This window comes from Anguilla anguilla, chromosome 7, assembly GCF_013347855.1.
Source record: "Anguilla anguilla isolate fAngAng1 chromosome 7, fAngAng1.pri, whole genome shotgun sequence".
Taxonomy (NCBI): domain Eukaryota; kingdom Metazoa; phylum Chordata; class Actinopteri; order Anguilliformes; family Anguillidae; genus Anguilla; species Anguilla anguilla.
In genome coordinates this window covers 35,058,671-35,084,731 of record NC_049207.1, presented here as the reverse complement: position 1 = coordinate 35,084,731, position 26,061 = coordinate 35,058,671, and positions in this window count along the sequence as shown.

Sequence of the window (26,061 nt, the reverse complement as noted above, 5' to 3'; positions counted from 1 at the left end):
CAAAGACATGCAAGTAAGTTAATCGGAGACTCTAAACTGCACATAGGTATGAGTGTGTGAGTGAATGGCGTATGTGCCCTGCGATGTCCTATTCCTGCCTCTCGTCCAATGCACGCGAGAATAGGCTCCAGCACCCCCTGTAATGAAAAACCATAGGACATGATAATTCCTTTTCACAAATTCAAAAGCTGTTTAAATACTCTGCACGTGAACATTCATGGAATCTGACACAAAATGAGAAAATGTTTCAAAAGTTTATAAAAGATCATAGATTTACAGTACATTAGCAATTTTGCCCTGCCATGTGGCCAGTACATTCGTTTAAGTTCCGCTGCAGCATAGCAGTGTTGTTTGTGTGCTAGAAATTTTAATTCCAAATAGCCACTGTAACATTACTGTTTCATGGTACAGTAGTATAACCACTTGATTTCATTAAAAGTTGTATTTAAAAGAAGCACTGCTTTGTTCACAGGTAGTATGACAATAAAACTTAGCAGTAAGGTAATGTGTGAAACTGTCTGTTGCAGGGGTTTTGAAACTTGGGGACATGGAGGGATTGCTGTTGGGATGCAGATATTTATCTCAAAGATCATGTAAGCTGAATCGTCAATGTTAGTATGAGTTTTATAAGGTATCATTGAAAATAACCATAGAAGCATGAAGACAACAAAATAAAATCAAGAAAATATAATGCATTATGATTTATAATGTTAAAGACATACTATGCAGAATTTGTTAGCCTTGCTGTGGTCCTGTGTTTACAATCAAAGAAGTCTCTTCCTCTGTCTTCAAACCTGCCCACTCACCTTGAGTACCCCACCTTAGGTAGCTAGTTAGATAGTTAGATAGCAGAACTAGGTTAAATACAAATATGAATTTTAAAATGCATGTTAATACATATTTGAAGAATTTTCAAACATATGAAATACTTTGTATTTGATTTATTTAAATACTTTTAATGGAAAACCAAATACTTTCACATATATTATTTAAAAATACATTCCTTTAAATAAATACTTTTTCAAGTAGTATCTCGGGCCTAGACAACAGAAATGGCCGTGACAGCAACAATGTAGGCTTCATACTGAAAGGGGTATCCCAGAGTTCTTTGTACAATCTTTGTGAGTGGCCCTCGATGTGATGTCAGCAAGCTATAATACTGAGGGGACTCCAGGGGAACTAGGGGTATAGGGGTTGAATTTATATTATGAGCAAGGGTGGTCTACACTGGCAAATTTAAACAACCCATGTACTGCCTCTAACAGACAGTAGCCTAAATGCCCGTACATGTCTTTGCATGGGGGGATGGCAAACTCAGACTTTTTGATAGCCATTTACTAGTTTATTTGTAATCTTTTTAAAGTTAGTGGCCTTTTACTATACTTCCATATTTTTTCTGTTGTCAGTGTGCTCGACAGCCATTTATACAGTTCCATCTTTTACATTTCATAAAGTTAAGACACTGATAGAATACAGCCGTGCATATTCACTACCAATTAACAATGGAAATCGGTACAATTGGACTGGGGCTGTCAGCAGTAAAATTCAGTATTTTAAATGTTTTCAGGCATATTTGAAAGTAATTCTAAATACATGCAAATGCTCCTTAAATTTATTTTCAAATACATTTTGTAATTTAAATACTCTCTATTTGTAAATGCTGAATTTCAAATAATTTCTAAAAAGTATTTAAAAGTAATTAAAATACTTAAAATATGTATTTGACCCAGGTCTGCTAGATAGCTAACGTAAGTACCGTGGAATGAGAAACTGTGAGCGACAGTAAGAAGGCAGATTAATTAATTCCATTATATTGAATGTAATAGTTGTTTTATTGTTAGGACTTTTATTTTGAGTAAATTTTATGCCTTTACCTTGACCAACTGTATTCTACTGTCTCATGCTTAACTAGGTCTATGTATTCACAGTTAAATCAGGAGATTAGCCCACGCATAGAATTAGATGTGCGACCCACATACATAACATACTACTTTTTTTGAGCTCAGTTAAAACATTTTGGAAACCACTGATCCATTGTATTAAATGGAGGAGAATCTCCATCTCCTTCTGTACTGGAATAAATTTGACATTGGCTGGTTTCAGGCTTCTTTTAAGCTGAAATCCAAAATGAATGCTATTCAGTTATGATGCGTAAACTCAACCTGTTTACCTTCATTTTATTTGAGTGTGGATTTTGTGGCTGGCCACCTGGCTACATACCAGCCAATACTGGCAATAATTACCTATAGCTAATTTAAGTAGCTCTCAATTAAAAATGAATGCAGTACCGACTGACAGTACCAAACTGTCATTGCTGGTAGATACTTAAGCATGGCTTAAAGGGTAATTATACACTAGATCACTTTTTTTTTTTTTTAAGATGTAAACATGTATATATGCCTAATTTACAATGAAAAATTTTGATCCATGCCATTATTTCAACATTTCTGAAATAATATTATTTAATCAGAAAACACTGGTAAAAAAAATGTGTTGGTGTAAAATGCACCAACATGTCTAAAAATCTAATGTTTGTAAAGTGCTTTCTACATTCCACTTTGACCCCGCCCCAATCGTGATAACTAAGCACCTCTTTGGATATACTACTCATATAGACGTAAATCAAGATATCCAGTCAGAAAATTGTTGCTGCCCACAAATCCGTTGGTTTACTTTTTAATACGATGGAACACTGCTGGCACCTGATTGGCTAGATTGGTTTTGGCCCAATGCTATTCAAAGCGGAGAAACATGGCAGCATGTTCATAAACTGTCTCATGTTCCACCTAAACAGTCCACTAAAACATTTTTCTGAAAACATTTGAGGTGAGAAATATGCTATTTAATTGCTGAATCTTGGTTCATACTTGATCTGCAAAGCCTTGCTTGACAGTTTGACCCAAGTTTTATGAGCCTATGTTGTACAAGTAATTTGCAAATAGAATAACTTATGCAAATCAGATTGACACATCTACTCCACCCACCCAGGACACATTTTTCCAAATTGTGTAGTAGGTGGGGCCGGGCTGAAACAATGTGTGCAGTTATAGAATTATAGGTGTGTCCCAATACTCAAAAAATGTATGTAAAAAATATTCATCAAGAAAAATGATAATCAGTTGTTTTATATTATTGTATATTATTGAGATCGCATAAACCTTAAAGCCATTTATATAGTATTCTTATGGGATTTTCAATATGAAGATGCCCATTTTAATCTCCATTTTCACCTCTACTCCACATCTCTCTTACTTTGTCTCCCCTCCCACACACACACACACACAACTACTACTACTACTACCACCAGCAAACATTGAAATGCATACAAAAGGTAGTTTAATTAAACTAAAAGGGTGCCAACATTTGTGGAGGGCACTATATACTATGGCATGTAAAGGAATGTGAAAAAGGTGCATGCTACCACACAGCCATAGCAGCTACAATCACACATTTTAGCAACTCTAAAGACACAAAAAGGGCTGGTCCCACATTCAAACACCTTAATACCATGGGTTATCCTTCCCCAGCAGCCCCATCATTTACATTACTAAACAACGTGGTGGACCGTACATTGATAGCATATGAAAAAGTTCTAAGAAATTGCCTTTATTTGCATCAGTGTCGGTGTGCCCGTGCAATGGAATATCCTGCTTTGCACAAAACATCACCACATCAAGCACCACTTTAATGTGCTCGCGATTTCTTTCAACAAATGATGCATTCACCTTGTCTCTGTTTAATTGATTCACAATTGTCCCTCTGCCCTCAGTTTGATGGCTCTGTCTGTATGCAATCAGTCTGGTGTGTGCATTTTGATGGCCTTGACTAACCTGGTGTTTCAAACAGGTTGGTCTCAGATGTTTCCAGTTTCTAAATCCATTAATTTTTGCTTGTTCAACATCTCCGGGAAATGTCTGCATGATTTACAGAATACAGAATCTCTTGCTGTAGCTACAGTAGGCTACTCCAACCAGCAAAATTTATCGTACCAGCCAGAAGAAAAGGAGCGTGGTTTTCCGGCTATGGTAGTCACTGGAAACTTTTGCAGTATTGGTTGCGTTGGCGGCTCCTCCACTGGTGACAGTAAGACTTCTCCCGTGTCCCCTGAAGTTGACGCCAGGTCCACAGCAGTCGGGATCTCGTTATCGGTAACGACGTTAGTGGGCTCGCTAGAGTGGTCACTGGCAGGCTACCATTGGCTGTTCGGCGGCAGCCTGGAGAGGTGTACTCTCTTCCTCCAATCTGGCCTTTTTAAAGTACTGGTTTATTGAGCTTTGTTTTGCCATTTCTAGCTAACATTAAACTGTACCAGCTAAGCATTAGCGTATCCGTATGAGCTTTCAGCTAATATTATCAGTGTTCGCGTCAGTGGCATTGATATGTGGGTGGGCCTTAGTATATCACGCACCAATTAGGCAAGATGAAACGATAAAAAATCATTTTAATGAAAGAAAGAGATTAGTCTTATCAGAAATTTGCTGGTCGTATTAGGCTACATTTATGAAATTATTTATATTTATTTATTATTTATTACACACATTTCAAATTGTGCAAAATCATATGTTTTGATTGGGTGGGCCGGCCTTCTAAATGGAAGGGCCGAGGCCAACCCAGGCCCACCCATGGCCTCGCCTCTGCATTAATGTATCCTTCACTGGGAGAAGGTGAGGAGCCAAGTTTGAGTTTTGGCCTCTCTGCTAAAGGAACCACATAAATTGAAATGTTCACTTGGTAAAATCCTTCTTGCATTACATTGTTATGAAATGTTCTGTTGCCGTTCCATTACGATAGGGGACGAATAACGTAATTACGAAAATAAAGTTATTTACCTTAGATAGACATCTCGTGGATCGTGTGGCCCCCCCTCGAGGTCATGTGGCCCCCCCTAGCGGTTGTGGCCCCAAACAACCGCATAGAGCGTTTATGCCACGGGGCGGCCCTGCTGCCATCAGCCAATCAGATATCAGCAGCCATCTGACAGGCTTAGCAATAACCAATCGTCGTGAAACTTGAGTGAGTATATTGACCTCTGACTTGGTACAACTTTGTAAAATTTGGGAACAGTCCACCATTAGGGGCCCTATCCACGATATTTCTTAATGAATCAGTGTGTGCAGCCATAGTAGTCAAAATGTGGGCAGAACTTCCGGTTATCACCTAGTTACTAGCCCTAACAATCAACTGCGTTGTAAATACTAGATTGATAACATTACTTGCTACTAGCTTGAGCAAACGTTAACCCTGCAACAACAATTCCCAGAAACAGGAGTTAAGGCACAACTTGTGCAGTGAAAGGCTGCCACAATAATAGGACAAGGTTAAACAATTGGTTAAATCAAACGTGTTATGAGCACCATCCAACCAAAAAAACGGAATGCCTCTGTCGTCCATGGTACTTGTTTCACAAGCTGCCGTGTGGGGAAGAGGAAAGGAGAATGTGACTGAGTCATCTGAAGTTGAAGTTGCCACTCAAAACTCTGTATGTTTGTTCCTTCCACTTTGTGGATAAGATGCCAACAGCCCTAAACCCCTACCTTACACTACAGCTCAGATATGAGTACGAACCTCCAAAGAAGAGGAGACTGCTGGAGAGGGGCGTTGTTGTTGACACAGCGACAGGTCACTCAAATGTTACAGCAGTCAATATTGATAAACTTAGCTAATGTATAGCTAGCATACACAGCTAACGTTACATCATACACAGCTAATGTTACATGCCTGCCATATTAATAACTTAGCTAGCTAACGTTAGCTACATCAATGTCAGTAAAATATGAGCCATATCGATAACTTGGCTAACGTTACAGTCATGTCACTAAAATATCCGCAGTGTATAGTTTGTTATTCATTATTCAACCACGACAAATGCGCTCCTATATCATAAACATCCACACATGGATGTGGCAAACTACTTAGTAAGTTGTGAAACCATTGATAAATTTGTGAAAATGCAGCCCTCCCCTGCTCCGCAATGCAGGTGCAACCGGCAGTCTCAATTCTTCCCGTGATATGAACTAAAGCCCAGGCTTTGTGGTTGCCGATCTTCAGTCTTTGGCTGGGCTCTACTTCAGCTTTTAAGTAAATTAAGTCACCCAGTGCCTTAACATAAACGGGTCCAATTTTGTTGCTGTGTAGGTACTGATACGCCTCTGACCCCTTGAAGCTGTTCATAGCTTTGCCATCAACGGAGATACTTTCCATGAAGTATTGAAAACAAGACCAGGTTAAAATCTAATATATGGCTGGACCAAACACGTAATCCGGCCGACCAATGGTGTAACTTCATAACTCGGCCAACCAATGGTGTAACTTCATCTCTCATTCAGTCATTCCCTCACAGACATTCGCGTTTGTAGGGCTGGCCCCGCTGTTGCAGTCCAGCCAAATACATCTGTATGTCAACTACGGCCACTTTTTCATGTCATCCTCCCAATCCAATATAACAGAGGGGTGGGGGATGACAATGTCACCTTTTTTTAATTCACTGATAGCGTGATCCAAGGGGCAACAACTCGGGGGACTGGGGACTGGGACTCAACTATGAGTGAAGCCTTTTACCCCAGTGGCTACTGCGTGACCTGCAACGCCTGCTTGCAAAAAGAATTTGAAACCCCGCCCACCCAATGTTAAGTCAATGGGGGAAGTCTGAAAAGAGGCCAATTTTCTCTGAGGAAATATAAAGTCAATAAATTTTTTACACAAGAAATGATGGTTTAACTAGTTAATCCCATCCCTTGTAATGTCTCCCCTGGGTCTGATTTTTAAAATTAATTCCGCCAAAATTCCCAAATCTGGGTTGATTTCAGTGCGTGCAATGTGGCTTGTCCTACTACTGTATGACCATATAAGGATTTCCCCGTCCTCGCAGCCAGGCAGAGTGCTTCAGCGGCAGGTGTGATGCTGTGTCGTTTTATTAAGATTAGCTAGCTACATACGATCTCACCATTTAAAAATTCAAGGTCCAAAAATGTTGTGTGCTGCGTTCAACTGTACTAACCACTATTCTAAGGATTCTTCTCTCCAGTTCTTTCGGTTAATACATTTGAGACATTTTCACAATTTAACAAGGTCCTATGTCAAAATGCGATTTCTGACCATTTCAGGGTTTCAGTTGATTCTCATAAAGTCTCGTCTTTTATAATTTGTATATGTTGTTTGTGAAATCAGATTTGTAAGCAGTTTTGAAGCTTCTTTAAAAAGACAAGCTAGCGGGATTTACTTAGCTAGGGGAAGCAAGCTTACTGGCTTGCTATCGACCTATCTGTTTATCTAGCTAACTTGCTAGCTAGTTATCTCGTGATATATCTGTCTAGCTAGCTAGAGTTCTGTTATCTATCTGTTTATATAACTAGCTAGCTAGTTAGCTAGTGATCTATTTTATTTATTTTTCTTTGTAAATATCTTAACACTAAACGTATCTTGCACAATTAACTTTTTTGAAATGTTATGACAGTACGGTTCTGCGGTTGCAAGGCCCACTTGTTGTCTAGATGTGGGCGTGTCTAACTACCATGTAAGGTAGTCGGGGTGGATTTTCCTGTAGAGTGGACTCCAGTCTTTCGCTCCACTGCGCTTGCGTTGGTTGCAACGGGCAATGTGGCTGCTCCCTAGTTTGGGCTTCATGCGCCAGTGAGCACTAACCATAGCAGTGGGTGATGTCATGAAGCACTTCGTTCATATTTTTATGCGATCTATGGCGTGATCTAGGGCTGAATGATTTATCGATTTCAAAACGAAATCGCGATTTGGAACAATGCGATTAGCAAATCGTAAAGGCTGCAATTTAAGGCTGTTTTATACTTCTGCGTAGTACAGGTAAAAATGGGTCTGCATAGGGGTTGTGTGGAATGTGTGGCATGTGCAACGTTAAATATATGACTAAAAGTGCTTTTGTAGGGTGAATGTCTTTGTTGCAACAAGTTACATCTAGCTAAGCATTTTTGTGGTCATTGGTGCAGTATTTAGTAGGTTTGGAAATATGAATGAAGGTATTTTCTTTAGAACTATAACTGTCAGTAACAAAATCTAATCACGTGGCCTGCGCAACCTGTGCAACATGCCGCACAAGTATGAATGATCGGCCTGTTCGCGAGTGCCACACAGAACGCAAACTACGCAAACTATGCAGACTACGCAGAAGTATAAAACAGCCCTAGGATATATGTTATGCAGCGCGTCTGACCCAGGGTTTAAACTGTCGTGTCAATGGTTTTACAAATTCATGCCATCCTCCTTGTGTGACAGTCATGCTCACCAATCAGAAGTGGCCCAAGGCGACTGCGTATACGCCCACCAACAACAAATACGTGAAACCCAAAGAAAACGTTACATGCGTGGTACGGAAAATGACCTTCGCTGAGTCAGAAGCAACGTTGGAAAATTTAGTCCCGAAGACAAGCAGCACTTCGGTGGTATGGGAGTATTTCGGGTTTGAGACGACAGATGTGCAACAAAAGAAGGTATTGTGCAAGGCCTGTCGTGGAGCAGTCGCCACATCACGAGGCAACACCACAAACCTATATCAGCACTTGAAAAAGCACCACAGGCAGCTATATGACGAGTGTACGGCCAAAAAGTCAAGTGAAAGTAGTGATGCTCTAGCCCAGTCTAGTAAACAAACTACTATTTCAGAGTCGTTTTGCGACTGTTACTCCATATGAAAAGGGCTCACGAAGGCACTGTGAGGTAACGAACAATATAACGCACTACCTCGCTAAAGACATGGTGTCTATTAACACCGTGACCAAAGATGGGTTTCAAAAACTCCTCCGAACACTGGATAAAGGATATGCGATTCCCTCCCGCACATACTTCATTCAAGTTGCCCTCCCAGAACTGTACGCGGAATGTATGAAAAAAGTTGAGACGGAGCTGAAAAATGTTGACTATTACGCAATCAAGCAGGACGACCGAGCCGTACCTAAGTCTCACCGTACACTTCATAAAATAATGACTTTCAGTTGAAGAGTCGCTGCCTGCAAACGGCATACTTTCCTGTTGACCACACGGGAGAGAATATTGCCCATGGACTAAGAGAGTGTTTGTCCAGCTGGTGTCTGAAAGAAGAGGGCCAGACATGCATCACCACTGATAATGGATCAAATGTTATCAAAGCTGTGGAACTAAATCAATGGACCAGGCTTCAGTGTTTTGGCCACAGGCTGCATCTTGCAATTGGTAAGTGTAGGCCCCCCCCCCCCCTCTCTCTCTCTCTCTCTCTCTCTCTCTCTCTCCCTGTGTGTGTGTGTGTTTAGTTATGTTTGCTTGTTGTCTTCAGTGTGGTTTTTGCCCTTTTGTCTTTTAGATATTGTCACGGTACGGGGTTTAGGACCCAGGCGCAGAGTGGGGAAAAAACACGAAACTTAAAAATGTAGATACAAAAAGACTTTACTAACAAAAAACAGAACAAACAAAGAGCCACGATGGGCAAAAACACAAACTCCAAAAATATCTAAGAAAACAGAAAACAAGAGGAACTCAAAAACACGGGCAGGGCAAAACACAGGCAGGCAGAGTACAAGGGTAGGTACATTTGGTCAGAAAAAAACACAAGTCAGGAATGAGCACAAAGTCGGAAACAAACACAAGGAACGGCACCTGAGTCAAGGGGACAAAGAACTTAAATAGACAGGGGTAACAAGACACAGGTGAACTCAAAGAACAATCAAACCAGAGGGAAGGGAAAACGAGAGGCAGGTGGGGATGATGATTAAATAACGAGACAATAATAAAATAATTGAAAGCAATAATACAATTAACCAACAGGGGAACGAGCAGGACACAAAACAGAAGTGCCGCCATCTGGCGGCCCAACAGGGAAAAACAGACAGAAACACAGAACCATGACAGTACCCCCCCCCCCCCCCCCCCAGGAGGCCGACCTGGGGAGGGAGTAAAACAGAGGGTGGGAGCTAGAGACAAGACATAACTCAGACTGGGGTAGGACTCAGGAACAGAGCAGGACAGGGCTCGGGACTGGATAGGACAGGAACGAGACTGGGGACTGGGACGAGACGAGACAACAGGACTCGGGACTGGGACGAGACGAGACGACAGGACTCGGGACTGGGACTGGGACGAGACAGGACTCGGGACTGGGACGAGACGAGACAGGACTCGGGACTGGGACTGGGACGAGACGAGACAGGACTCGGGACTGGGACTGGGACGAGACGAGACAGGACTCGGGACTGGGACGAGACGAGACAGGACTCGGGACTGAGACGAGACAAGACAGGACTCGGGACTGGGACTGGGACGAGACGAGTCGGGACTGGGACGAGACGAGACAGGACTCGGGACTGGGACGAGACGAGTCGGGACTGGGACGAGACGAGACAGGACTCGGGACTGGGACTGGGACGAGACGAGTCGGGACTGGGACGAGACGAGACAGGACTCGGGACTGGGACGAGACAAGACAGGACTCGGGACTGGGACGAGCAAGACAGGAACAAGACTCGGGACGGGGTCCAAACACGGGACAGGACGGGACGGGGTCCGGACTGGAGACAGGACGGGACAGGGGTGGACGGGACCGGGCACAGGAACGGAAGCCGGACGGGGTCCGGGCACAGGAGCGGAAGCCGGGCGGGGTCCGGGCACAGGAGCGGAAGCCGGGCGGGGTCCGGGCACAGGAGCGGAAGCCATGACAGATATTGTTGTTTGAAAGCACTTTGAGATGCATTGTTTGTATGATAAGTTGTATATAAATATCAATTATTATTATTATTTAATGTATTATTATTATTATTATTATTATTACAATTATTATTAATAATAATAACCTGCTTTACGATTTATTTGTTTTACTTATTGTTGTTGATTGTATTGCTTTCTGTGAAGCACTTTGTGCTCTTGCTAGAAAAGTGCTATGCAAGTAAAGTTTATCATTATTATTGTTATTGTTGTTATTTTCAGTCAGAAAAATGCAATACTGTACCTTACACAATTAATGTTTTGGTTCATTTCTTTTTTCTTTTTCAGAAAATGCTGTGAAAGATGACGCAAGAGTAAATCGGGCAACAGGACTTTGTAAACAGTTGGTTGGCCATTTGTCGCACAATTGGAAAAAGAAGACCGCACTGAGTGAGGCACAGCAAGAGTTAAATCTGCCGGAGCACTCGTTGATTCTCGTTGTTCTATGCCAATTAAACAAATGTAATAAATGCATGTTGGAAGCAATTCATATCTAAGTTCTCATCCTTGCATTAGAATATAGAGCAGTTAATATTTTGATGGTATCTCATGTGGTAATGCTCCATCACATGTTTTAAATCTACTACACAGTGAATATTGAACTGAAGCTTGACTTATTATATCGCAAATCAAATTGCAATCGCAATATCTGTCAGAAAAATTGCAATTAGATATTTTCCCCAAATCGTTCAGCCCTAGCGTGATCCCATATTTTGTTTTCTGTTTTGACTGTTTTTCTGGTTTTAACAGCTGGTTGTTATGGTAACGTTATACTGGAGGTTCCGCCCATATTCGCACAAGGAATCATGGGGGTTATTGTGGATAGAAAATATGCAAGTTTTCAAAGAATATATGTTTGGCTATGGTTAATGGAAAATAACATACATTCCATCAGTAGATTCTGCTTCTTCAAATGAACAACTTTGCTGCAAGAAACAGCATCGACAACCATTCTGTTTTTCTGCTATTTTGAATTTTTTGCAAAGCCTCAAATTGCTAACTAGTCTGGGGCTTTTTGGCCCATTCTCACCAAATGATGCAAGAAAGAATCTCAATATTAAATTGACTTTTCAAATCAATATGGCTGCCGCACGTCAATCAGTGTGGCCATTTTTACTAAAACAGCTGTAACTCATGAATGCCTTGTCCGAACATCAGGAAACCTGGTATACATAACATGTTGGCAGTGTTTGACTCCAAGGCAGCATGGTAATTTGCGTGCCCTTTTGCCAATAGATGACAACAGAATAAATAAAACTTCCTCTAACTCCTTGATTGCTTGACTAATCAAGTTGAATCATTGCATGCTATGTATTTGTGTCCATCTGCCATTGGATGTAGAATGATAAAGTCATATCTGAAAAAAATATGGCTGCCACCAGCCAATCTGTTGGGCATGTGACAGGCTTAGCAATGGATGATCATCATGAAACTCTTATGTATGTTGACCTAAAAGTTTGGGAATATCATGTAAAATTTTGGGACAAAGGCTGAAACCATTTATGCAGTGATGCTAATAAATACCATTGTAATTGTCACTTGTGGCTATATTTGATTAAATTATTGTTTGCACCTGTGTCCATCCATCCATTATCTATACCTGCTTATCCTGAGCAGGGTCGTCCTAGTAGTTTCCCAGTGTTTTGTTGTTTTGTATGGTTCCTAGTTGTCCAGGTAAAAAAAATTATATTTCACTTACATCTGTTTTCTGAGTTTGCCACACTGAGCTCCTTATGATCCTAACTAGATATAAGGAGGGCTGGAGCACTAAAAGCTCTTTTAATAAAACTCCTATACTGGAGAGAAAAAAAAAACTTAATCATGGTTGGCTTCTGAAAAATGGTGTAAAATTGAATTATTTTAGGCTGATATACAGTCAGGTCCATAAGTATTTGGACAGTGACACAATTTTCATCATTTTGGCTCTGTACGCCACCACAATAGATTTGAAATGAAACAGTCAAGATGTGATTTAAGTGTAGACTTTCAGCTTTAATTTAAGGGTTTTGTCAAAAATATTGTATGAACAACCATTTTTATACATAGCCCCCCCCCCCCCCCCCCCAATTTTAGGGGCTCAAAAGTAATTGGACAAACTAACATAATCATAAATTAAATTGAAGCTGAAGCCTGAAGTCTTGAACCCATACATATCACCAGACGCTGGATTTCTTCCCTGGTGATGCTCTGCCAGGCCTCTACTGCAGCTGTCTGCAGTTCCTGCATGTTCTTGGGGCGTTTTGCCTTCTGTTTTGCCTTCAGCAAGTGAAATGCATGCTCAATTGTATTCAGGTCAGGTAATTGACTTGGCCGTTGCAGAACATTCCACGTCTTTGCCTTAAAAATGTCTTGGGTTGCTTTCGCAGTATGCTTCGGGTCATTATCCATCTGCACTGCGAAGCGCTGTCCAATGAGTTTTGAAGCATTTGGCTGAACCTGAGCAGATAATATAGCCCTATACACTTCAGAATTCATCCTGCTGCTTTTGTCAGCAGTCACATCATCAATAAATACAAGGGAACCAGTTACAGTGGCAGCCATACATGCCCACGCCATAACACTACCTCTATCATGCTTTACAGATGAGGTGGTATGCTTTGGATAATGAGCAGTTCCTTCCCTTCTCCATACTCTTCTCTTCCTATAATTCTGGTACAAGTTGACCTTTGTCTCATCTGTCCATAGGATGTTGTTCCAGAACTGTACAGGCCTTTTATAGATGTTTCTTGGCAAACCCTAATCTGGTCTTCCTGTTTTTGAGGCTTACCAATGGTTTACATCTTGTGGTAAACCTTCTGTATTACTCTGGTGAAGTCTTCTCTTGATTGTTGACTTTGACACAGATACGCCTACCATCTGGAGGATGTTCTTGATCTGGCCAACTGTTGTGAAGGGGTTTTTCTTCACCAGGGACAGTATTCTTCTGTCATCCACCACAGTTGTTTTCTGTGGTATTCCAGGCCTTTTGGTGTTCCTGAGTTCACCAGTGCGTTCTTTCTTTTTAAGAATGTACCAAATAGTTGATTTGGCCACACCTAATGTTTTTGCTATTTCTCTGATGAGTTTTTAGTTTTTTTTTCAGCCTAATGATGGCTTGCTTCACTGACAGTGACAGCTCTTTGGACTTCATATTGAGAGTTAACAGCAACAGATTCCAAATGCAAATGCCACACTTGAAATCAATTCTAGACCTTTTATCTGCTAACTTGTAAATGATATAATGAGGGACTAACACACACCTGGCCATGGAACAGCTGAGCAGCCAATTGTCCAATTACCTTTTGACCCTTAAAAAGGGGGGAACCACATATAAAAAGTGCTGTAATTCCTACACCGTTCACCCGACTTGGATGTAAATACCTTCAAATTAAAGCTGAAGGTCTGCACTTTGAGCTCATATTCATTATTTAATTTCAACTCCAATATGCTGTGGTAGACAGCTAAAATAACAATAACTTTGTCAATGTACAAATATTTATGCACCTGACTGTACATGTGGAGCGGATACATTTAAACATGTAAATAACATGGGTAGTGTTGCAGCTGATTAAATGTTTATTAAATTCTCCTTACCAGTACATGGATGATTAAAACTTTTCATCAGTGGAATTATAACATTGCCCACATTACATCAGCAAAATCTTTAGTGTCACCTGTAGCCAGGGGATTGTGGTCACGAGGCTTTTCAAAATGCTGAGGACTACTTTATCTTTAATATTGCATAGTTATATTATATTTTTAAAAAGAATGGAGTGGGCATTTTGACCACAATACTATACTGTTATTCTATGGAACGAGTAAAACCTAACCAGAAATTTCCTGACTTTCCGGACTTTAGACAGCCTGCCCGGAAAGATATTTGGTCTCAAAAATAAAAAATGTCCTGTTAAAAAAAATGTCTGCTGAGCCTAATATGGCAGGACATTCTGAAAACACCACGGGAGGTACAGAAGTGAACTCACTTTGAACACTTTTGGGCCAATATTTGAGAATATTTGCGCCCAATAAAATTTTTATTTAACCTTTATTTACCCAGGGTAGGTTCGCTGAGCACGGATGCTCTTTTGCCAGAACTCCCTGCTTCACACACATACACATTCACACCTGGGAGCTGCCCAGTACAACCACAATCCTCTATTGTTGGCCACTGAGCAGCTCCACTGGAGGGAGAGGACATTTTTTAGCCAATTGAATCAGGGGATGATTAGGTGACAAGTTTTTGTAAGAGCCAGATCTGGGATTTTAGCCAGGACACCGGGGAACCCCCTACTCTTTGCATAATAAATGAGATGATGTTTGCTATATTTTAACCTCTGCAAAAATCCGCTGAACATCTGACAGACCTTATTCCTTATTCTTGTCCATACTACAGTTATGTCTGACCTGCAACAACTGGCCTCTTGGTATGTTGTGTTTAAGATGATGGAACCGATTTCTGTGAAGTCAAAGAAAAGTGTTTCTACTCAGGGTTTGCTGAAAATAGTAGATTCCAGTCTGCCTTCATCACACTTCAAAAAATGAGGTCCAAGAAATGAATGGAGTCCTTGCTGTCTTTTTCTGTGAAGATAAAAAATTAAGAAGCGTAACCATTGAGAGTGTTTAAAAAGATAATGGGAGTTTGCAAGCCACCTTCATACGGGATATTAGTGTTCAAGTTCTGAATGTGCAAAGTTGCTGCAATATCATTGGATATATTTTCAGTATCAGTCACCCTAAGCACATCAGTATTATTTTTTCAGTACGAAGGTAGACCTGGAACCAGTTTATTGGTGAAGACAAATTAAGATTGTGGTTCTATAAGACTACAATTGCCTGACACAGTAGGACATAGAGAATCATAGGGAGGCTATAAATAATAGGTCAAACAGGATATTTCACACCCAGCTGCCAGGGAACTCTCAATGGAAGTGTCAATTTCTGATTTAATGCGCCTTTGTAGGGTTCTAATCTCTTGAGTCATATTGCTCAAAAGACTGAATGAATACATTGCTGCCTTTTTCAGTATTACAAACACCTCATTTTGGAGTTGGACTGTAGCTCTTTAAAACTATTGAATTAATCAGATTAGTCAGATTGTTTCTGTGAGATAAACTGTTTATCCACTAGGTGGCAATAAATACTGATTGTAGGATTAAATTAGAACTTGGCATGAACACAGAGTTCTGTGCAAAATGAGTGTATACTCCCATAGCAGTATCACCCAAATTACTAAGAACAGCCGCATCAGCCAAAGCCTTTGACTGTATAGAAAAAATGTGCTTGAAGCTGGTAAAACAATTTGATAGAGTCCACTTTTAAAGTCATACTATGCAGGATTTTTTATTCAAAAATATTATAAAATAACTATGCTAAGGCATATCTATGACGCACTGGAAATTTTAGTCTTTACACACTTTAGCCAAATTTGTGCACGTTTTACCAGTATTTGTTATTCTAAAATATGTTTGTGACGTTTCTGGGTGTGACACACTTTTCGTTGTGGCCAGGGCGTGGCTACAGAGCCTGTGGTTTGGGATCAGATTCCAGCAAAGTGTTTGTTGCCAGTTAGCTGAAGGGTGATGCTAATAAACCTAAATACAGTGAAGCGAAAAGACAGGCCGACAGGGCTCGATCAAATACTAGAGACAACCTTTTACTTTTCTTTGGTGGCTTCAGCTGAAGTTCTCCCAGGGGACAAAAAGCGACGTGGAGTTGACCTGTTTTCTGTTGATCCTGAAAGTATTTGTTACTTTTAGCTAGTTACATTACGTGGCTAGGTGTCCAAAGTTGTGTTGCTTTCGTACTGAATTCTGTTTTTCCATCAAGATGTTCTCCCCCCCGTGGGAACTCCTGTTACTGTTTATAGTTGTAACTTAGCAAGTTCGAGCAATTCACCTGCATTTATTCAATCAGGGGAGCTGTATTAGATACAGCATGCATGCTGCGTCTAGTCAATTTAATGAGCAAAGCTCAAAAAAAAAAAAGGTGCCAAAAACTTTGAAAAGGCTATGGATAGCTTCAGGAAAAATTAATTCACTTTACAAGTGTATTAGCTAGATAGACCTATGGCTTGTTGCTTATTCCACATGCTATTTCAGGTTTACAACCAAGTTCTAACTAAATGTCCGGGGTAAAACCCAGAGCTGCTCTTTTTACTTCCATTCATGTTCCAAATTTGGGAAGGTTCCGAGTTTTACTCAGTGCAGTTATCCAGCTAACTCAGTGATCCTGCTCTGTGAAACAGGGCCTAGAATAGCTAAATACCAAATGAGGAAAAATATAAAATAGCTGCAACGACACTACGGAGTAACTCACATATGGGGTAGCTACCATACAATGTTCCCACACGCTTAGGGGTGCACTCTGTGTAAAGATTGTTATAACACTGCTTAATTACATTTACCATCTATAGAATCGTGCACGTTGCTAAAAATGCTAAAAAATTTCAATATCTCTGATCACCTCAACTTTTTGCTTGACATTTTGCTTGTAGCATCTGACTGTGCATCCACAATGCCAGTGTGGGTGGGGTGGAGGATGGAGGATCAGACTTATTTGTTTACAAACACAGCATCTACAGGGGCCACAAAATCCTACATAGTATACCTTTAACTTAAAAGGATCACATTGATTAGTGGTGTTACATGGAACTGAAGAGTGGACCCAATATTCTTTAGTAACCAGGATAAATAGTTGAATTAATTAATTAACTAAAATAAACAGCAAAAGGGCAATACACAGGAATTAAAATAAATATGGGCACAATGAAAACTACAAAAGAACTGGAACTACACATACAAAGACCAAGCAACCTGAGACCCTTAGGCAAGTAAGCACAGACCACACACTGAGCTAGAAATAAGAGAAGTGGGATAACTTAAATGTACAATTCAATGATACACAGGTAGGGGAGAAGAAAGTCCTTTACTGAAAATGGACAGGTAAGCATCATTAACCTCTTAGCGCTAAGCCTCTAGTGGTCAGCACACCGGCGTGCCGAGATTACTGAACTCAGACATTCAGTACTACTGCAACCAAAATATGAGTTAAAAACAGAAACGCTTTGTTTTAGTTTCATTAGTAGATGATACGCGACAACTATGCCGAATACGGAGTTTCGCAGTGCCACCATTGTCACTCTGGTCATTCATTTAACAAGCACCCCCTCCCTGCAGTCTCATCTGCAACTACACCCTCCACCCATGACATAATGGACAATATTGTCTATCTCGGCATTCATAAAAATATTATTTCACCACTCAAAAATCGTATTCCGTCATAACAACAAGATAAACCCAACAATCGCCCTAAGATATGCCAATACAGCAGTGAAAACGCTGCTCACTGAATAACAAAATAAACGTTTTAAAAAATGACACCATGTCATTCTACAGTCAATATCTGGGACTAAATATTGAATAAATATACAACCTTACCATTGGTTTTACTCGTAGAGATGTCCCTTCTGAAACTGAGTGGTCATATATTGGAAATATACAGCACGTGCATTTGTGATGCCTGGGTACCTTCCAAAATATCTGTGCGTAATACCACACGTGTTGTTTACGGCGTTGTCGCCCTTTTTAGTACAGTCTGGCTTGATTGATTTCTAATGATGTATAACATGTCTAATTTTGCTTTCGGAATAGCATTTTATAGGTCAGCACAACCAAAAGTTTTCTCATCATCGCATTCACTTACGCATTCACTCTGTGGTAGCAGTAAAAGACGCTGCACCTAACGAAACGTTGTCAACGATTTTTCGTAATTTCTTGGAAAATACTATTATTATTGAGGACTTCTGGGCGTAGCTAAACCATGTGTTTACTGATAGACCTAGCTGACATTGTTTTCTGGAGGAAGACAGAAGCGGATAGAACTGTATCTTTGATTTACTGTCACTGTCTCTATCTACTGAAAACAGATAAGATTTCATCATTGCTATGTAAGTATTACTGCTCAAAATATTTCGGTTATATACGTTATTTTTGAAATTGAGTGTCTTTAAATAGGTTAGTGGTATTTTATACTGAGGATATTTCACACTGTAATGTAAGCATTTGTTGTTGTCTAGTAGTTTTTGTGATGACGCAAGAGTTGGAACATTGCCAAAACGTGGTGGACGGTTGAAAATGGACGGTCATCCCATCCCCCTACAAGAAAACATACGAGAGTACAGAGTATAGAAATACATACAAGAGTTAATTATTACACATTTAGGTACTGTCCAGCATACTGTGACAATATCTTTGCATTATTTTTAAATCTGATATCAATGTTTCATCTTAAACCTTCCTAAGGCGCTCACTTATATGCTTTACAATGGAGAAACAGCATTATATTCCTTTTTGGAGAGATTTTGGACCCTTAGCGATTTTAGACTACTGTACTGATGGAAAGCTTGTAATTCCCACTTGAAAATGATGCAGAAGTGAGTTTCTTGAGTCAAAACAGTTCATTTGTAGTGAAATATGTGAATATGTTGTGATTTACATCAATGCAGTTTGGGTAGATTTGGAGACGCTGGGTACACTGTTTAGTTCTTGCTTCATAGATCTTTAGTTGTTCTACATATCCACCCTTAGATTTTACGAACTTGTGGTCAGGAAGTTTTTGATCCAGGACATGTTTACTTTAACCTGCTGTATTTAAGCAAACTCTCAGTATTTCATTGCAAACTAAAACAGAGCAAATACATTTTAGATTTTTTGCCTAGACAATTGCATTTGTGACACTTTATTTCTTCCAAATTTATGAATATAGCCTAAACAAATCAATTAGTATTGTAAATTGTCTTGCTTCATTTAAGCCATTTTTCAAGTTTTTGTGGTCTTCACATCTGGAGTTATAAAGCTTTAAATAGGGTACCCCCTAAATGGGCAAGGATTGGCCAGATTTGGCATGGGCGCTAAGGGGTTAACAGCAGGGGTTGCTGACAGGAAGTTCTTCCTTTCAAAAAGTGAAACATGCCACATCCCCTTATTTTATTTCTTCATGGAATGCAATGGGAAAGTTAAGAGCATCATCCTTAAACACTGGCCCGTTTTTCAAAATGATCCTCTTCTTAAAGGTTTCACTTCTGTACCTCCTCTGGTATGTTTTAGAATGATCCAAGATTGAGTCATCCTTAGCATATTGATCAAACCCTCTTGGCTACTGGTGCCGCTTAGAAGATTTTACCTCCATGAGCACTGCACTTACTGTCCTAACGGCAGTGATGTAAAAAAAAAATTAATCATCCACATACTGCCACAGAACAGTGATTACATAAAAGACGTAACCACCTGCAAAGATTGTCCATGTTATTTACAGTACATGTTAATATACAGCTGCTCCAAAATTTATATTGTTTAATACATTTATGGAAATTATGAATGGACTGAACAATCATTAGTGTTTCTGTTGCCTGAATTTATCCCAGCAGATTATTTTCTTGGGCAGCAGTACTATTATTCTCCTCTTGTTTCTTTCTCTACTATTGAATGATTTTGTTTTTGTGGAAATTATATCATCAACTCTTTTGTACATTTTGTATTTTTGTTACATTTTTCATTGATGTTCAATATAATTGTTCAAATAAAATTGTTTTGAAACGGCCATCTCAGTTCTCAGTTCTTGAATCTGTAAATAAAATTTATAGTTTGAACTGAAGATTTTGAAAGATTCTGTATGGAGAAATAGTCAAGCCTCCAATCATCCAATCCCACAAAGCACTATAGAAGACCACTCAGTGGTTTTATCCTTTGAAGGGGAAGGTGCACTGAAAAGTACAGGGAACGGGTGTAACTCATTTTTGGGAAATAAGGTTAAATGATGTAAAAACCTTTTTTCTCAATTTGCAAGCATATAATATTGCTCTGTACATGTACTGTTTATTTTATCCACTCTTTTTGGCCATCTTTACCCAGGGTGCTAATTATTTTAGAGGGAACTGTATGTATCATATTAATCTATTATATTAAAGTTTTACTAAATCAGTTCAGTGAAACTAATATTAGTGGAATGCAACAAAACTGAAATAGCACCAAATTCTACTTTCATTTAATGTGTCCTTAATATTCTTCAATCCAAATTCATTGACTTGAACTCACAACTGAAGTTTCAGCCAGTTCTAAACAAGCTGTGAATTGACCTAAATCCTATGCATTACAGTACATAAAAGCAGGCACTCAATTTTTTAGTGTTTGTAAACCATATGAATGTAAAGGTAGTTGTGAGTGATTATAATCTTTCCCTTAAATGCGTATTTCTTCCAAACTAAAATTATAATCCTGCCCTGTGGTTGGGTTGTACATCATTTGATCCTCCACTAGATGGAAGCAAAGGACACATAACCAATGTAAAATAAAATAAAAAATAAAATAAAAAACCTGAAAATATGAAACCATGCAAAAATACTTATCCTAACAGACAAATAATATTTGAATGAATATTCTATAGAAGAAAAATGATTCAGTGGAGCAGCATTTTCAAAGTAAAGCTGCTACAGTTTTCAACATGTTTACTTTTTCACCAATATGGTTACTGTACAGCACAGTTTTCATAATAACACACAATTACACTGAAACATATGCCTGCTGTATGAAATATATTAATAATATTACTAGAAATCCACTAGTATAGTTGCCCAACTAAAAAAAAAAAAAAAAAAACCTTTCATGCGTTTTCCAATTTGTGGCAGGACTGCAGAGTTTTATATATATACACAAACTTTCTCTGCTGTGATTAAATAGTCAGAGAGGAATCATTCCACCACATGTCTTGGAGGAAGATTTAAAAATCTCATCTCATTAAATATCGTCGCATTACAAAGGCACGTACATGTGTTGGTTATTTAAAATTATAAAGACAAATAATTTAAAAAAGTGAATCAGATGATTTAAGAACAAGCCATGTTTTATATCAATTTAACTGCTCCCTAAGACCAATAATGATGACTTAAATTTTCATAGTAATTACAATAAATTCCATCACTCAATTTGGTTGGTATTTGTGTGGTTAAAAGACACTTTTTTAAAGCATGGGCAAGTGGGAAAAATTGTAGTTTTGCAGTAATGTGTGAGTCTGGGTTAGAGTCACCTGTGTGCTTATCAATGTTGGAAATCACCATAAATTACTGTATGAATATAACAGAATACAGGGAGTGGGCTCCCAGAAGACTAAAAATGTTGTAAATGAATTATTAAATTCAACAATTCTGTCTTGATCCGGGAAAGTAACACTTTTCTTTCCGGTCCTGATGACTGATGTGCAGTTCTCAGGCTTGGACTGAATTAAATGTAGCACTGCACTTAGAGGTATAGTTCCAAAAGGACTAAAGTGTTCAGGAAGTTCGGAAAATGGTCATTTGATTGGAAGATCTCCAGGACTGTATTCCCTGTTCTCCAGGGAGTTGAAAAAAGAAACTAGTCTGATTCATTCCCCATAGGACTAGAGCTAAGTATTGTGTACAGAGGTTCACTTCCAAAGAGAAAAAGGTTCTCATTTAAACAGTACCTAGGAGACAGGTATTATCTATTTCTCCCTGTGTTATAACCCCCCCTCCCACCGCATGGAAGTTTCAAACACACAAGACCGTGATACTTCAGTCATTCTTTTCTACAATTATGAAACAACTGTTCACCAAAACATTTTCAGAGAATTCTAAATTGTTAGATCTGCATTTATTTTTTTAATTTTATTTGTTTCAACATATGTTTAATTGGATTTATATTTAATGTTCTGGATAGTGACCACTAAATGTCCCATTATTACTATATGTTTCTTCTTCTTATTCATCTTATTGTGTTATTATAATTATAATTATTATCATTATTATTATTAGCAGTAGTAGTAGTAGTAGTTTAGTGTGGTTATTAACATGATAAATTTAAATATTTTCTAAATGCAAAATTGAATATTCTACAAAGTTAAAATGTTATAGTCTCTAATAATATCATATTTCAAAGTTGACTTTTATGAGAATACAAAGAAATATATTTTTCATATGAATGTTATTTTTTTAGGATCTCCAGGGGAACACATTGCTCATTGCAATGCACATAATCAGAGATATACTGTAGCAACCTCTCACACAACATGAAACATACTTTCACAGACCATAGGGATAAAGAATCACTGTGTGACCTAGGACCTATAAACACACACACACACACACACACACACACACACGTGCACTCACAAGCTTCCACAAATATACACATTCTCCGCTGTACATAAACTCACATGTGCATGCTTACATACAGATGTGCACATGCAAACTCACACATAGCAAATGGCATACACACATTCACACAATGTAATTATATTCATAAACAAATGGACTGCATTCTAGAGAATAAGTAAGGATGAATGCATAAAACACAAGGCTTTCAGTAATGAGGGATTCAGATTCCCTATCAAAATATCAGAGTGGGCCAACTGTGGTCAGAACCCCCGGGTGTCATCAGAACAATTCATACAAAACCACTAACTACCCCTCATCTGTAATCCATCTATTAACCCTTTTATTGATCAATAAATCTCTTCATAGACAGATCAAATGGAGGTTAACTAGCCATGCATGACATTACCAGGAATTATTCCAGGGACAGCTTACTGACTGAATGAAAGGAAGACTCTAGGAGCAGAGACCACCACAAGGTCACCTGTGGATACCTGTTAAAGACACACACACACACACACAGTGAAAACATGCACCTATACTGCATACAGTGGAGGCACCTCACACACACACACACACACACACACACACATTGAAAACATGTACCTGTACCTCATACAGTGGAGACACGTTTCACACACACACACACACACACACACACACACACGCACTCACAAACAACTCACACACAAACTGCAGAAATATACACAACTCAAATACACATAGACCACAAGCACACACACCTCACAGAGATAAACACAATGCAAACACTCTGCATAAATAATAGACATACACATATACATGCTGATTCCTACACACAAATATTGATGCAAAAACATAGAATGTATACAGGCACACATTGCAAATACATACGTATGCAAACACACACACACACCAACACACATAGACACACTTATTACAAACACAGCATGTACATACATATACACACAGCATACAAACACACATTGCATACACAAGCATACTGCACACAAACACACCTTCTAGGTCTGAAAACACAAACACACTGCTGCACACAACTACAGAAACAAAAACACACTATCTACAAACACATATAAATCATGAACATGCTGTGCAGACCTGTAAAATATACTGCAACAGACACAGACACATGTGCATAGACATGCATATGCATTGTCGAAATTACATTTGTGTAAGTACACATAGTAAGTACTGATGTACTGGGCATACATGTTTACATGCTTTAGAGTCACATGTGTTCAAATAACAGGTGTGCATAAACATACCGTAAACTTACAGACATAATGTAACACACATAATTGTGTAACCAGCTTTATGGACACAGACAAACACATACAGTACCCTCCAATAGTTTGGTAACGTTAGAGTGAAATTTTGCACATTTCCCACATGTACTTAAGCCATTTGCATCTGAAATCGAAATATGAATATGAGACAGAAGTACAGACAGTCAGATTTTATATCATGATATTTACATGCTTACAGAAACAGTTGCATTTTCAGCTGTGCAAAATTAAGTTAACAGATGACTGTTAACTGTTGCTCAGGTGTTTCCTTTTGCATGGATTGTTGACACATAAAAGAGCAGTGAGTCTTGGTTTTAGCTTTTGTTTTCATCTGTGGAGATTGCAATTGGAGTCAGAGGCATACACTATCATGAAGACCAGAGGACTAACTACAGCTGAAAAACAACTAACCTGTAAACTGAAGGAACACAAGAATTCATTAAGAATTATAGTACAGAAACTGGGTGTTTCAAATACAGCTGTTTGGAAAGTCTTAAAAAAGATAGAAACCTCTGGTAAACTCAGAAATAAACACTGTGCAGGTTGGCCAAAGAAGACAAATGCAGTTGGTGGCAGAGTTATCCTAAGAGGTGTGAAGAAAACCCCTACAACAACGATCAGTGACATCACTAGCAGTCTCCGGAGGACAGGGATGAAAATATCATAAGCCACTGTACATAGAAGACTTTGAGAGCAGAATTACAGGCTACACTACACGATGCAAACCTCATTGGCCAATGCTTTGTCCTGCAGCAAGACAATGACCCCAAACACACTTTCTATGTATGTATGTATAGACTCTATGCTACCAAAGCATCCATCAGTGGGAAAAAGTAGAAAGTTAGCCAAGTTACTTAATTTTGCACAGCTGAATATGGGGGGACTCAACACAAAAACAGCTGTTACTGTAAAACAGGAAAAAAAATATACACATGTAAATATCATGTAATGAAAGCTGATTGGCTTAACTTCTTCCTCATATTTACCTTTTGATCTCAAAATCAAATGCCTTAAGATTTAAGGCTTAAGTACATAGCAAAGATATATTTCACTGTCATTACCATACTTGTAGATGGCACTGTGTGTATGTTGGTGAATAATATGCACTTTGCCTTCTAAAAGTATGGCAATGGTAGTGTAATATATTTTGTTTCATACTCAAGGCAAAAACAAGAATGCTGTTCTAAAGTTGACATAATGACATCTTTAAAAAGACTTAATGACAGATAATGCCTAACAAATTAACTAATGACCAATTGATACTTTATGAGCAGTCATGAGTAAATAATTATTTTAGAATATGCACTGCAAAGCAAGTTATTAAACATAATAAGACACTATCCAACAATAAATTGTAATAATACCAATGAGTCTTGATAATACTTTATTACACATGTTATATGTAATGTACGATGGACTGAGACTGAAGGAAACATTTTGATGTTCCAAGATCAGTATAGATATAAGCCGCGTTTCCACCGCAGGAACTTTACCCCGGAACTAGGAACCTTTTGAGGAACTCAGTGCGTTTCCACAGCAGGAACTAGGGTCCGGGGGCTTTATTTTACCCCCCAAAAAGTTCCTGCTCGGGGGGTAGTACTTTCCAAAAGTACAGGAACCTTTTGGGTGGAGCTTGCAGCGCTGAACATTTCTGATTGGTCGAGTACTCGCAGCATTTTTTTGTGTTTATTTTCAACCACCATGTTTAAAAATATGCACCAATTTATTTTCATAATAACTTCAAATCAAACTTGTATGTTATGCGGCGCAGTAGCCTAGTTTTGGTTATAGCCTGCCAACGTCTTGGAATTATAACGTGTGCTCTTCTGTTCTTTTCTTGCTTTAGTATTTGTTTTATAAAATGCTAAGCATTCGTGCTGGGACAGCATATTACGTACCAAAACATTCAAACGGATTAATTCGGTTGCTGAATAT